This window comes from Rhamphochromis sp. 'chilingali' (genome assembly GCF_963969265.1).
Source record: "Rhamphochromis sp. 'chilingali' genome assembly, chromosome: 13".
Classification (NCBI taxonomy): domain Eukaryota; kingdom Metazoa; phylum Chordata; class Actinopteri; order Cichliformes; family Cichlidae; genus Rhamphochromis; species Rhamphochromis sp. 'chilingali'.
The window spans coordinates 14,011,259-14,025,940 of NC_137940.1; the positions used below are offsets into that span (position 1 = coordinate 14,011,259).

The 14,682-nt window shown below is 44.1% G+C and overlaps 1 protein-coding gene and 1 long non-coding RNA gene across 2 annotated transcripts in view; one reads left to right on the top strand and one right to left on the bottom strand.

Moving 5' to 3' along the window:
* htr4 (5-hydroxytryptamine receptor 4) overlaps window positions 1-12,479 on the top strand; it is a 194,704-nt gene extending 182,225 nt beyond the window's left edge. The window contains exon 8 of the mRNA XM_080900575.1: window positions 12,425-12,479. The gene's annotated coding sequence lies outside the window, so the exon portion shown is untranslated. The remainder of the gene's footprint in view (window positions 1-12,424) is intronic.
* LOC308408245 lies at window positions 1,866-10,690 on the bottom strand. Its single transcript, XR_013973770.1, has 2 exons — window positions 9,957-10,690; window positions 1,866-7,374 (listed from the first exon to the last, which is right to left on the bottom strand). It is a non-coding gene; the product is annotated as an uncharacterized lncRNA (long non-coding RNA).
* Window positions 12,480-14,682: the final 2,203 nt, after the last annotated feature.

A 14,682-nucleotide genomic window follows, 5' to 3' on the forward strand; every position in this document is an offset into this window, starting at 1 on the left:
TTCTGTAAGTGTGACACAGTCCAGATCACAGCGTATGAAATATGTGTTTCTACGTTATCTGGCTGATATTCGTCTTCAACTCCCGCCCACACGGGGCATCATGTCCGTTGCTTAGCACGTTCAAAGTTTTGCTCAGGGCACTTCATCAAGATGAATGCTGGCCACACCAGTGCCCAGAATGTGCAGAAATGTTTAGTCTGCCTGTGATCCGGGCCTCGTGTCTCCCTCCCCGGCCTCTCCGTCCTGCTCTGCCAGTTGGCCCGTTGGCTCAGCTGTGTACAAACAAAGCCTCGGCTAAACACAGGACGGATCCGTTTCCACAGTTTCACTTCTTCCAGATATGAAAGTGCATTCCTGCCTTTGGTCGACTTCCGCTGTCTGAACACCGCTGTCTGTGTTCGTGCAGAGCTGAGCGGTTTTTTGAGCTTTTAGTTTTCTTCAGTTTGAGCTTTTCAACGAAACACTGGGATGCTTCATTGATTCTGATGAATGAAACTGCTGCTTGTTACATGTTAATGCATTATGGTTGGTTTCCTTGTATCTGATTGGGCTGTTTCACAAAGGTGCTAGCTGGACTGACGTCTGTGCAGCAAAGCAGAAAGCACAGTCTGCTCACATGACGGCTCGCTGCCACAGGATCCACAGCTATGCGACACGAGGACGTGTCTGCAGGGTGTCGAAGGCAGCGATGGCAAACAGAAGGCGAGCTCTAATTTAACGGCAATGTGGAGAAACAAAAAACACAGAAGCTCTGCCACAGTCTGAGGCTCACAGAAAAACCAAATCTGAACTGAGCACAAACCAGACCTGCAGCCTGAAATCCAGGAGCAGAAGCCAGGAAACAACCGGCAGCAAACCCGAGGATGCAAGGTGAAGCAGGAGGGATGCTTCAGGTTCAGCTCTGTGGTTCAAAGGTTCCTGGAGGATTCCTTAGACCTTAGTGAAAACAGGACCGCAGCCTCGCCATGATCACGAACGATCCGTGAGACTGGGGTCAGCTCTTTAGCGCAGCGGTCTCCAACCTTTTTAGCGCCACGGACCGGTTTATGCCCGACAATATTTTCACGGACCGGCCTTTAAGGTGTCGCGGATGAATGCAACAAAATAAAACTAGTACCGGTACCGAAAAAAAAGAAGATTTATTCATAACACACGTGAAAAGACCCAGGAAAACCGAGTTAACAATAAAAACGATAACAACATAACGCTGAAAAACCCTGAAAATCATACATTTCACACCAGAGCCTCAACTCTCGCGGCCCAGTACCAAACGACTCACGGACCGGTACCGGTCCGAGGCCCGGGGGTTGGGGACCGCTGCTTTAGCGACTACGTCACTGTGGGTGGAGGAATTTCTGCTTCAGACCTCTGAGCTTGAACTGAATTCCTGTGATTTTTGCAGGTAATCGAGTGTAATTGGCACCGTGACCACATTCATCACACACTGACTCCATCTCATCCCCACCACAGTCACTGAAGATGACAGCTGACTGTGTGAGACACTACAAAGCCTACCACATGTTTCACTCATATAAAATGTATAACTGAGCATATTTACTCTTCTAAAAATGACTAATAAAATAAAACTAATGCTGAAATAATTTTTCCCCTGAGACTGGTTAACTTTAACTGTCTTACACGTCTTTTCATTTAAGTGAATATGGAACATTTTCTAATATGTTCCTTTTATCTTCCTTTGTTTTTTTAGTGTTTATTGCCTTTAAAGATATTAATGCACCTTAAGGCAACTGTTATATAATTACAATACTCTGCTCTCTGTACACCTGTCCATGCTCCTGATTGGTTACTGTTGAAATCTCCCAATTCTTTGAATCTTTGGGCTGAAGGAAGGACAATACTCGGTGTATCAATGCTCAATCAACAATCATTTATTTCCATACAATTCAACAGTCAGAGCATTACAACGTCCGGACGGGAGAGATGCTACCAGAGGGTCAGGCACATGTCTCAAAATGGTGACGGGTTGCTCAGCTTTTTATAGTCTCTAGTGGCCCCCAGCTAGTCGTAAAAGCCAAAACATCACATTTTTTCTCTGTTACAGCGCCTAAGTTATGACCTCGGCAGTTGTTTCTCTGCTTTCTGTAAGGTGGGGGTGTGGAATGTGGTCTATCTATCTCCCCTGTCTTTAGACACAGAGTCTCCTGCTTACAACCTTCTCTTCATGATTCAACAATTAAGCATGTCAAGAAAACAGTGTAACACATTCCCAGCAGATCAAGGATACAGAGTGATGCACATTTATCTAATGAACTAATATGTGAATATGTTCTGTTAACTCAAAAGTATAATGAGAACTACACTACATACAGCTCACACACTCTATATTAAAGGGTATAATGTGATCTACAGCAGTATTCTAATTCAACTACTTTGATTACATATATAAGGTAACATATAATAACAGAATAATCTAATAATTCCCCCTTTTGATCTCTGAAAGAGATCACTTACAACATGCACTCCAGGGTCGCAAGGTCCAGGTTTTCTTGATCCTGAGGCCCTCTGTCCCCCTTTAACGGGTGGACCATATGTGGGATGACCTCTGTGTTCACGCAGTTCAGATGCAAGCAAAGTTAGATTTACAACCATAACAGCAGTTACAGATGACTCTCCCATCACTCCCCAATTCTCCCACAGCTTTATTTTGGTGCTCCAGTTTTCCACTCCCATTTTAATGCCACCTTATACCTTTCAAATGTACTTAGACTAGAACCTCTGTCTAAGGAGCTTTTAACCTTTATTTTTATTGCTGCAGCTACCAGTGTCTTCCAGTTGGGTGATTCTCAGCTTCTTTCTTCGACCTCCGGGGTTAGACCACCCTTTAGTCATTGCACAGTTCTGGGGATTATTCTGCCCCGATTTCAAACAAGGATCTGTGTGTTTTGGGTTCACCGGCGTGTCCCCCTTTTTGCCAAGAGCCTCTCGAACCTCGTTGGTCTGGTGTTCCTGGTTTTCGCCAACCCCTTCATGGTTATTGCTGTGTTTGTGGGATCCATGTTCTCCAGGAGCCCAAACGCCATGACACTTGACCCCAGTTGCTGTCTCGGCAGTCCCTACATCTGTCTCTGCTGTGAAGGGTCCTCACCTCTCCGTGTCCCCGTCTGGTGTCTGTTCCTTTCTCTGCAAGAGACAGAAAACCAAAACACCTCTCTCCCTAGCCTTGATAATCTAATATTGTTATCCATTGTTGTTCTAATGATTCAAATTTGGTTTAAAATATTATGTTCAGGACCTATTCTAATCATAATCTATGTGTGTGTAAAAGAAATCAAAAATTAGTGAACCCTTTCTAAGTCTAACACATTATAAGCTTAAGTTTTACCATAGCTAAATTATTAAACACAGAAATAACGTCATAAGATGTTCATAAAACCATTGTTTGATGTTCGGACTCAACTTCCCCCTTTTTGACACACTCCCATGTGTCAATTCATTGGAGCTAGACAATTAAAAGAGAAGGTTGGTGACATCATATCTCAGAAAGTATCAGAAATTCTTCTCTCGAGTACCGTTGCTCCAGCCTTGTCATCCCTGAGGATCTTCGATCCCGAAAATGTCCCTTCTCCTCATGTAATAAAGTCTGTCATCCTTCCATGCCCTGGTAACTGGTCCATCCAGAGCTGTAACATTTTGAAATGTACATACAACAAGCCAAACCACACCTTGGTCACACCAACCCTTTTCTGCCCTGAAGATGTCCAACACCATCTTAGTCTGGACCAGGGTTGTAATAGTTTTGCAATTTTCATCAGTTTTAACCAATTGTTTGCTAGTTTAGTTTAGTTTTTATTTTCTGAAAATCCTTAGTTTCAATTTAGTTTTATTTGTGTTTTGCAAAAATTAAGTGTAACAAAATCCCAGTTCCATCATATCAGTCATGCTCTTCTGGTTATCCTTGGGTGTTGAGACTAATAACTATTAACTCTTGCCGCACCGTGTGGTCCTAATTTTGGTTGAAGTGAATTGATAACCTTTTGAAGGCGATTGTTTCACACCTTTATTTAGATGTCCCAGTCCTGTTGTCTCGGGATACATCACGCTGCCTTATCTGGGGTTAGCTGTTTTCTGGGGATGCGGGTTGAGTGGGTGAGCTCTTCAAGGAGGGGGAGTGTGCTCCCCCTGATGAGGTCTTCTAGGTAAGCTAGGTTAGCCTTCTTGTATGAGCTTTTCAAGTGCACTTTAAGGTTAGTGGGACTTTTAGTTTTATAAATGTCCCTCATGTCCCCCTGATGACCCAGTATTTCATTTTTGCACACTGTAGTACACATTTTAGTTTTTGCTTGTAGCTCGCATACTCTACTTGCCACTCCTCTAAGTCCTGATGTTTCTTAGAGAGGGCAACAGTACCTTTAAAATTATATCACACGTGTGGGGGTGTGGCCTTGCCAATTGTTTTGCCCACCTTTTCAAAATGGCTGGCGTGCCCACAAGCACATTTCATGGAAAAAGAAAGGTAAGCTTGATATTTACATTTAAAATGTTTTGTTAAACTCAGATTTTTATTTTATTCTTTTTGCAAGTACCCCTCCTCGGTGGCGAGAAACTGTTGGTGTGGTCAAGTGGGTGCTCTAGAAACAAACGCTCAGGACAGAACAGTTATCAGTCATGTACTTCCTACAAATTTTGCATATGTTTTATTTCATATTGATCCTCTGAGTGTAATGGTACATTTTAATTTGAATTTATCCAAACTAAACACAATATTTTCTTTATTTACTTTGCTCTTGTTCTTTTTCAGTACCACATCCTATCAAATGTCCCTGTCGATTATATTCTACATTTAATAACTTACTATTTCAAGTGAGAACCTAAATCACGTGGACCAATGTTTATTATTGCATATCTCTATTCTGAATGTGGCCAGTCATTCATAGGTATTGTTCAATTTTGGCGATTTTCCTCTATAAAATTTAATTGACTTTTTACAGTGGCCTGCTATGGTTAATAATAACATATTCCAGTCATGAGTGGTATCAAAAGTCTTCTCCACTGTAGCATTTGGCATTCCCAATAATATAACATGATACCTTAATCAAAACACAGCTAATATAGCACAGTTTTCTTAATGCAAACATCGGTAACTCAAAATCAGCAACCACAGTGTTAAGTCTGCAGTTCATACTTATGTGAAGCTAGAGTCTCCTCCTCCAGTCTCTCTTATCCTCCTGCTCCTGAAAAAACAAAACAAAACAAAGCGAAGCATCCACCCTTCTCTTGTCGGCTGGGTGAATTGTTTATGAATTGTTTATTGGCATTTACTAATCCTAAAGTTGGTGCAGTCATTGTCTCAGTATCAAGTCAGTCAAAACTTTTAGTCGTCAGTCCATCACAGTCCATTCACATGCATACCTCCATACACATTCATACCAGATGTTGCTGATAATGGAGTCTCACGCGCAACCTATTCGAGCCTCCATCACCAGCAAGATGACGTCATCATTTTAAAGGAAAACAATTCCTTGTTGTTTTTTGGGCCGGATTGACTCGGTGCAATCCTTTTAGATCAGTGTTCCCTATATGTGAATTTCTCCCAAGCCAATTACAATCATGGAGAAGCACACTTTGCAACTGTTTTTGTAAGAATATTTCATAGCGCTTTAAATTTCAATCTTTCAGGCCTGGTTTAAAGAGCTGATTGTTAAATCATAAACTCACAAAATATCAACATATCACCACCGGTGGATCACACCTCTCAGATTTTCTTATCTCAGTGCACTGTAACAAAACGAAAACAGACATAACCAACAAAACACTAACAACAATAACACAAACTAGGGCCCGTTGCAGACATGTCCAAGCATAAAACTATCCCTCTCTCGCTTACGAGAAAGAACACAAGCCAAAGCTCACTGATAACATCAAGCTAGCGCTAAGCAAAACCAAAAAATCAACCAGAAATTCACAGGAACGTTTTGCTTCCTGCCGGGACAATATTGTGTGGGAATGAGAACCTCAGGTGCCGTAACACCTTTTGTTCCTCCTTGAATCAAATCTCAATTACAGAAAATGCCGTACTCCAACCTAAACTTACACTATTAATTCATCATTTTCACTCTGTGCCACTGTTCCTCATCAGGGCTGTGTGAAGCACAGCAAAGAATTCAGTCAAGGCCTTGAGCCATAAACAGACATCACGCACAGACATTGTTTTCATAACCAAACCGTTTTAGAGCTTATTCCTAAAATCTACATAAATGCCTTCTAGGTGACATATAACACATTCTAAGTAATCAATGGCTCCTCATAAAAATTATGCATTGGGATGTTTGTGTGCAGCATTTTGCATATCAGCATAAGCAAAGCATTCTTCATTGCATCAGCGTGTGTGTGTGTGTGTGTGTGTGTGTGTGTGTGTGTGTGTGTGTGTGTGTGTGTGTGTATGTGGATCACTTCTCAGTGAATCAGCATTCCAATGTGTGTGTGTGTGTGTATGTGTGTGTGTGTCATTTCTCACTCACTCAACGAGTGCACGTGTTCATGTGTGTATTTCACTTCATTCTGAATCTGTGTGTTTGGAGACGTGTGTGTGTGTGTGTGTGTGTGTGTGTGTGTGTGTGTGTGTGTGTGTGTGTGTGTTTGTTTCTCTTCATTCTGAGTCAGTGCATGTAGATGTGTGTGTGTGTGTGTGTGTGTGTGTGTGTGTGTGTGTGTGTGTGTGTGTGTGTGTGTGTGTGTGTGTTCTCTTCATTCTGAGTCAGTGCATGTAGATGTGTGTGTTTGTGTGGGTGTTTGTGTTCATCACTTTCCTGTTCTGGTGTTCTGGGTAAACCACTGCCTGAAGCATGCCCTGGGGTCCTGCCCCCCTCCTTTTTCAGTTTGTTTGCGACCATTGCTGCTGCTGCTGCTGCTCAAAATTCAGTCCGTCCTGGTTCTGACCCCAATTGGGGCAGTCCTTTCTCCAGTGTCGATGTTCACCGCAGGTGAAACCTGCATCTTCTTCTGTGTTTTTGTCCATTCTGAGGTGCCTTCTGTCCTCAGTTACTCCTCTTGTCTCGGTCACGCCCTTTTTCGCCACCCGATCATCCGTGTTGGTCCATCACTGTCCTGCACAGTGTGAATGCAAAGTTATCAAGGTCAGCATTCTTTCGCTCGGCCTTACTTTTCATTCGGGCTTGGTGGGCGTCTCGTCACAGCTCTGTCAGCTGACGCAGTCTGGGAATTTTCCCCCGTGTAGTGAAACGGGCCTTAGGTTTAGTGCTCTCCGTCTCGGCTGCATGAGATCACATTCCTGCAGCTCTGTTGACATTCTCAGGTCGTTGTTGTGGGTCCAGCTGTTGCAGCATTTGGTCAGTGTCACGTATGGGGGAGAGCAGGAGTCCAGTCAGCCTCGGCTTTCAGGGCCGGCAAAGCAGCCTGTAATTAAATATGTATAGAAAAATCAAAAACAAAACAAAACAAAAACAAACAAAAAACAAAAACAAACGAACAGGAAAATGTTGTTGTGTTGGCTGTGTTATTCAGAGGGGAGGCAATGGGGCCAGGCCCTGTGTCAGCCTTCTCTCCCCCTTTTTTTTTTGTTTTTTCTCTCCCGATATAATCAACTCCTAACCCACCAAGTTGACAGGACAACACAAGTACATATTAAAATTCTTAAGATCATGTTTAAAAACCCAAAAAAGGAATTTTCTTTCATTCAGTAATCACTTTTATTAATCAATCAACAGAAAACATGTCACAATTTGACTCTTTTTACCACTAAATTTGTTGCGTCTTGCCTGGTTGGTTAGACCAGTGTTCCTTTTTTTTTTTTTTTTTTTTTTTTAGTTAAATTGTTGTCCTGCAACCCAGAGGGTTTCTTTGTCAGTAATGTATAGACTTCATCATTTAAGTATGTTAATTTTTCTTTAACCTTGCTGGAAAATCTTCACGTGTTCATGAGTGTAAGCTGTTTCTTCATTGCGTGTATGTGCATTTGTATAAAAGCAGGTTAATTTTATCTTTTCTCAAACTAGGCGTTACCTTAAAAGGAGCCTTTCTCTCAGATTTCTCTGCTTGTGTGTGTTTTTGTTTCACCTTTTTGTTGTGATGCTCCGGACGCCTTCCCAACCTCCACAAGTCCGTTGGCCCCAATTTTATGTGTTAAAACTTCTCTTAATTTCTCCTCTAATTCTCTCCTCGCTGCTGTCTTTTTCACAGCTGCTGATTCGTGCTGGGTGTGGTTCCCATTACCTATAATTTTGCTTCGGCCGCTGTGCTTGTGGGGGCAGTTGGTCCAGGTCCGCAGCTTCCTGTATTAACACACTAAGAGATTTATTTAATTTCATTTTCATCACTGTTAAACAGATAAGCAGGCCACACGCCTACCTTGACAGCGTAAACTGTACGCCAGTCTCCCAACACATTCCTCTCTGTACTCCTCCATAATTCTCCACTGCACACCTCTTACTATCTCTCCTTTTTATTTTTATTACACCACAGAGTAATACACCCAATTATGCCCGTCTATCTCTATGTGGCTCCAAATTCCCTCTTTATTCTAATTTCACACTCGTCAGGGGACAGGCACACAACAATTTCAACCACTGAAACGAGGAATTCAACCTTTTTATATTTCTTTACTAATCTAGACTCAACGTTTGTTCGCAAAATGTGTCTTGTTCTAGTCCGGAATAAATGTGAACCCGTGATTACACGGCCGTTCCAGTGTTATTTCCGTAGCTATGCGGGGGCCCTCACCTCCCCAAGTCACCACCTCGGCACCCGGACGACGCCGGTCCTGGCCACGCGTCCACGGACAGGAGGGTCGCCACTCCTAGGGCAAAGTTCCACAGGTACACTAGGCATCAACCTTTGATCCTAAAATGTGTATTTGCTCTAATGTCCTCCTAATCAAACACATCAACCGTCACTGTCACTGTGTTCACGCTTCACACTCCACACAAAAACACACTCAGAGCGCGCCTCACTCACACTCTCACTCAGTGCGCGCTTTACCCACAAGACAGCACCCAGAGCGCACCTCGCAGCTTCACACACACTCTCTCACCCAGAGCGCGCTTTCACACTCACACACAACACTTTTCCTCAGCGGGAATTTTACACAGAAACCTCTGAGCTCAACTATTAGATCTTCTTAAAGCACACTGCACCATAGACCAAAATACCCCTTTCTCTGCGCTTATGACCGCCACCACGGGGCAAAGTCGCATCATAAAAGTGATGCTTGCATCCCCGAAGTTATACCTGACATCATAAACCAGGTGTTGCTATGTACTTAATTTTTACTTTGTATTATGACCGCAGCCCTTAAAACTCGACTGACGCCACAAACCACCGTCAAAACCTCTATCCAATGTACTAAAACTAGCACCAACCACTACTGCACTTCACGGCCGCACCACCGGAACACGCCGTATCATAAACCAAACCTACGGACGTGTTTCGCTCTCGCGTTGCCAGCGTTCAACTGCACCGTGAAGCCAGCATCTGCTTTTCCTTAAATCAACTTCTATTTCATAGCCGGCAAAAGCCAGGACGTCACTGACACCATAAACAAAATAAACAAACCTCGACTTCAATGTACTGGACTAATGGCCGCGTCTTCAGAATAAATTCTAATGTATTATTGCTACAGAAGCCAGTATTAGACAAAATTAAATGTGGAAGGTAAAGTGGCTGCAACTAGTCCAACGTAGTATGTTATTAGTATCTCGGTAGAAGCAGATTACTGCAACTAGTCCAACGTAGTATGTTATTAGTATCTCGGTAGAAGCAGTTTACTGCAACTAGTCCAACGTAGTATGTTATTAGTATCTCGGTAGAAGCAGTTTATTTAACACACTGGAATTCAGCCTCAACTTATGTTGTTAGTATCTTGCGCCAAAAACCAGACACCGACAAATTTACTGTGAAAATACATGTGACTCAGCGAACAGATTAATTTGGAAAGCCCAATATGCACATTTGGTATTTATAATACAACAGGCTGTGCTTACCTTTCTGTTTTAGGCCGGCCTTCTGTTCACTTTGCCCCACGATCTCACCAAAGGCCAAATCTACACCTCCTCAGCACACCAAAGATCCGGGTCACACGGCACCAAGTTGTTGAAATCTCCCAATTCTTTGAATCTTTGGGCTGAAGGAAGGACAATACTCGGTGTATCAATGCTCAATCAACAATCATTTATTTCCATACAATTCAACAGTCAGAGCATTACAACGTCCGGACGGGAGAGATGCTACCAGAGGGTCAGGCACATGTCTCAAAATGGTGACGGGTTGCTCAGCTTTTTATAGTCTCTAGTGGCCCCCAGCTAGTCGTAAAAGCCAAAACATCACATTTTTTCTCTGTTACAGCGCCTAAGTTATGACCTCGGCAGTTGTTTCTCTGCTTTCTGTAAGGTGGGGGTGTGGAATGTGGTCTGTCTATCTCCCCTGTCTTTAGACACAGAGTCTCCTGCTTACAACCTTCTCTTCATGATTCAACAATTAAGCATGTCAAGAAAACAGTGTAACACATTCCCAGCAGATCAAGGATACAGAGTGATGCACATTTATCTAATGAACTAATATGTGAATATGTTCTGTTAACTCAAAAGTATAATGAGAACTAAACTACATACAGCTCACACACTCTATATTAAAGGGTATAATGTGATCTACAGCAGTATTCTAATTCAACTACTTTGATTACATATATAAGGTAACATATAATAACAGAATAATCTAATATTACGTACTGTAAACTCCGCCTCTTTCACATAAACACGTTAATAATTAGACTGAATACCCACAGGGTGATCCATTGATGATGTCACATCCTGTACCTATTGAACTTTATCTGTAGTGCAGACGCTGGCAGGTAAGGGGGCCCCTGGAATCAAAGTGAGGGTCCCGATTCAGCCAGCATCTTTGTTCCCCCCTCAGTGAGGCTGGCGAGGGTTGAACGCCGCAATGTGGCAGCAATTTGGAGTAGTGCTATGACGAGAATGTGCAGCTGTCTGCATTTGAGAAGCTTTAAATGTTCGCGGCTGTCTGGAAGACGCATTTCACGGCCAGTTAGTCGGCAGGAAGTGTGTTGGGCCGGGGTGTTTGCGTAAACAGCTCGTAATAGTTTTAGCCTGCGCGCACACTGTCTACGTACACAAAACATGTATGCAATCACGTACTCTGTGCATGCACACACCTGTGAGTGCACACAGTGCGTGCACACAGGTGCCGCACATGGTGCACACACATTTCTTGGAGCAGGGTCCTGAGTTTTCTCTGTAGGTTTGTGAGTCCTCCTGCTGGAAGGATCTTTTGTGCTGTGAGCAGCTCCAGGCTGCAGGAGGAAATCATGCTGGAATCAGCGCGTTCAGAACGAGACTGAGCACTTGAACGTCAGCCCTCACATTGAACCCGGGACCTCCTCCCAGCTGGGTCATTTTCTAATATCAGACACCTCTGTTTTTTATTAGCTGCAGAAGGCACATCTTCACTGGCCTTTTCAAACTTAAAGTTCATTGATGTTTCCTTTTTCTCTTCTCAGTAATACTAATAATAATACTCTCAGCTGATTCACAGCTGAAAATGCAGCACACCACAACAGCGTGCTCGATTATTACGTTCGTCTACATTAATATGAAACTTATTGTAGGTGATCTTTTTTCTGAGTCTGCATCTCATTGGTTTTGCACGTGTTTAAAGATGGTTGCTCCCTCCAGCTCCTCTCATTATTTCATTTTTATATCGATATGAAGTGCAGCAGTTTGGTTTCACGCTTGTATTTAGCTCTGGTTTGGAGATGGAGTGTGTTTTAGGTCAGCTGGTGAACACTGTCCTCCCAGTCTGACTGCTGTCGGCGTTAAAAAGCTCCTGAAACACTTCTTTTCCCATTATGACAACGATAAAAGGCGTTAGCTGAGATCACTCCCCGGTCTGACGTCCCTCTCTCTTTAATTAGAAAGTGCCTTTTCCTTTTGTGTGTGACTGCTCTTATTTATTTGTGTTGGAGTCCCAGAGCTGCTTCATCTGAGTCCAGCTCGGGTTTCCCGTCCTCTCCTCTGAGTGTTGGTCAGGTTGCAGATGGTTTAATGTAACTCCACACCACTTATCTCATCCACTCAGCTCCGACTTCTCATTCAGACCCTTCCTTCACGTTTCAGGTGTTTCACTTTTGCTCCGATGAGCTCATGGATTTTTGTGGTGGCCCAGTCAGTGTCAGCTTTCAGCATAAATGCAACAGTAAAGCAGAAGCCTGTGCATGTGTGCTGGTTTAGTGTTTCAGACAGACTCACTGAAAGCTCTTTCCTCCTCTCGATGCGCTCCTTATTCTCCGTATTCTGCTTATTTGAATGGTCTTACAGCCGTGACGTGCTCCTCAGCAGACACTGAAAGCTGTGTGAATAGTGGAACAGATTTGTCATTTTGGAGGCTGCTTCTTTCTGCCTGTTAAATTAACTCCCTCCGTCTGTGTTTTCAGGTATTGCGTGCTCCACAATGGGAACCACTCAGAGCAGGAGAAGAAGTCCCTGCACACCCACATAGAGTCTCACGAGTCCTGCTTGTGACCAACGGCACGGACACCGCCGCCTTCACACATCTGGAGCTGAAATCCGTCATCGATGCTACGAATCTAGAGCCCAGCAGGACTTTAGCGGTGTGTCAGAGGGGCGGGGCACTGCCAGTGGGCCATCTGGTTTCAAAGCTCTGCCGAGACTTGACCCGCCCGTGAGGCGAGCATATAAAGCCAGCGCTGTGTCGCATTGGTTCTGTCGTCTGCAGAGGCCAGATGACACTGAGCAGAACCAGGATGGCGATGTCATCAGTGGGCCGCTGGCCACCACACATGGCAGTGGCGTCTGTAGGAGAATGTGATTAATGACTTGGAAGTGAATCATGTGGCCAAAGCTTTCCGATGACACTCAACGGACCCGTTTGTGATTGCGTTGTTTCCACGATGTCCCTGTAAATGAGCCTTTAAACCAAGTGTTTCAGTTTCTAACTGCTTTTTCCGAATATCCACACAAAGTCTCATGAATCCTCACTCGGCCGAGAGCATAAGGTTGCATTTAAGCCTTGATTTAAACTGTCCAAGTGCATTATTACAGAGGCTGCTGTGCTCATACGCCACCATCTGAGTGATTGTCTCTCTTCCACAGTGAGAGCTGCAATGAGTGATTGGAAGTGTTGGTCATTTCGGTGTTGTCAGAGGTGTTTGTGAGGCTCTCAAAGGGGATTCAGCCCGTGTTACATCCATCCCACCCTGACACACCACGTCCCTTCTGCATAAACAAGCATTTGCACTCATGAAACCTGAACAAGCCGACCGCTCGCAGTCACGTCTGTTTCCCTGCGTGCCTCCATGCAGGACTCTTCCTGCTGCTGCTGTTGTGTTTTTTCTCATTAGCACAAGAAATCGGCTTAAAGGCTGTCACACATCAGCCGTGTCATTTCACACGATGAATTTGTCCCGTTTGTTTTTCCAGATTAAACTGAGTCTGACCAATCGGATCGCTGCGTTTGGTAACAAATCGCAGCATGTGAAAAATTCCAAATTTCGTTTTTTGCAACGCGCTCGGTGCGTAAAGGCCTCGAGTCGAGGAAGCTTTACGCGGCCCAGCACCTCTAGAGTCTCTGAGCACTACGACACGCTGGACGCCGGTTAAAAGTAAACTCACCAGAGCATGAATGTCACTGCTTTCGTCCCCTATCACCCTCACTTGTGCTGAAGGTGGCTGAGAGACTTGGGCATGTGAGGCTCGAACTGCAGCTCTGCGACGTGTACATCTTCATTTTACAGTCGGTGGCAGGTCTGACACACCCGGTTAAATGGTGACCCAGCTCCAAAACACACACAGCGTTAGAAAATAGCAGGAGGCGAAAGAGAAGCACGTTCCAGAGGCAGATCCTGTGCTTTGGCGGGACAATGATGAAATTAATCTTCTCTGCCGCTGATTTAAATTGGCCCTTTTTGCTAACATTGTGGTCGTGACAGTCCAACGAACCCAGGTCACTCCAGGGCTGCTTAGTATCTGCTTACTGTGGAGATTTGTGGTCCTCTTTTGGTCAAAATGTTCTTCACAAAAAAACGATTGAAGGTTTGACTGTGAGCAAACATGAAAGTTTAACATTGGAGCAGGCTCGCCTCTCACATTCAGCTAATTCTACTTCTTGTTTCTGGCTCTTCTTTTTTTGCTGATAAAAACATTCCTCTCACTGCACAGAGCTGTTAATGAAAAGATATCTGTAAAGCAACAAAATTCAGAGACCAAGGCTGATGTCATACAGAGGCAGAGGCAAGCAGTCCTCTCAGATCTCTTAATCAGAGGGACACACTGCTGAGCGCTGATGCTGCAACACAAAGACAGACGAGGAGCTCTTGACACGGAAAGGTAGTTACTCATCATCAGAGATGGCTAAGTGGAAATATCCAACCACGTTCAACTTCCCAGACTGACATCCACCCGTGCTGCTCCGGCACACGGGTGGATGTCAGCTGCAGTTGGATATGTGCAGATGGTGAGCGTGGTCATAAACACAGTTTTTCGGTTATGCTTTGGCCTGCAAATGCACGGCGAGGCCGGTAACGCGGGCGTGTTTTGTTCCTACGCGTATCTGTGGACTCGAGAATCACTTTAAATGTTAAAGACATTGAAATTAAGGCCTCATTGTTCCGTGTTTACACCAACTCATAAGAATTTATGAGAAAACAGCGTGCCCAGACCGTGGTTAGACCTC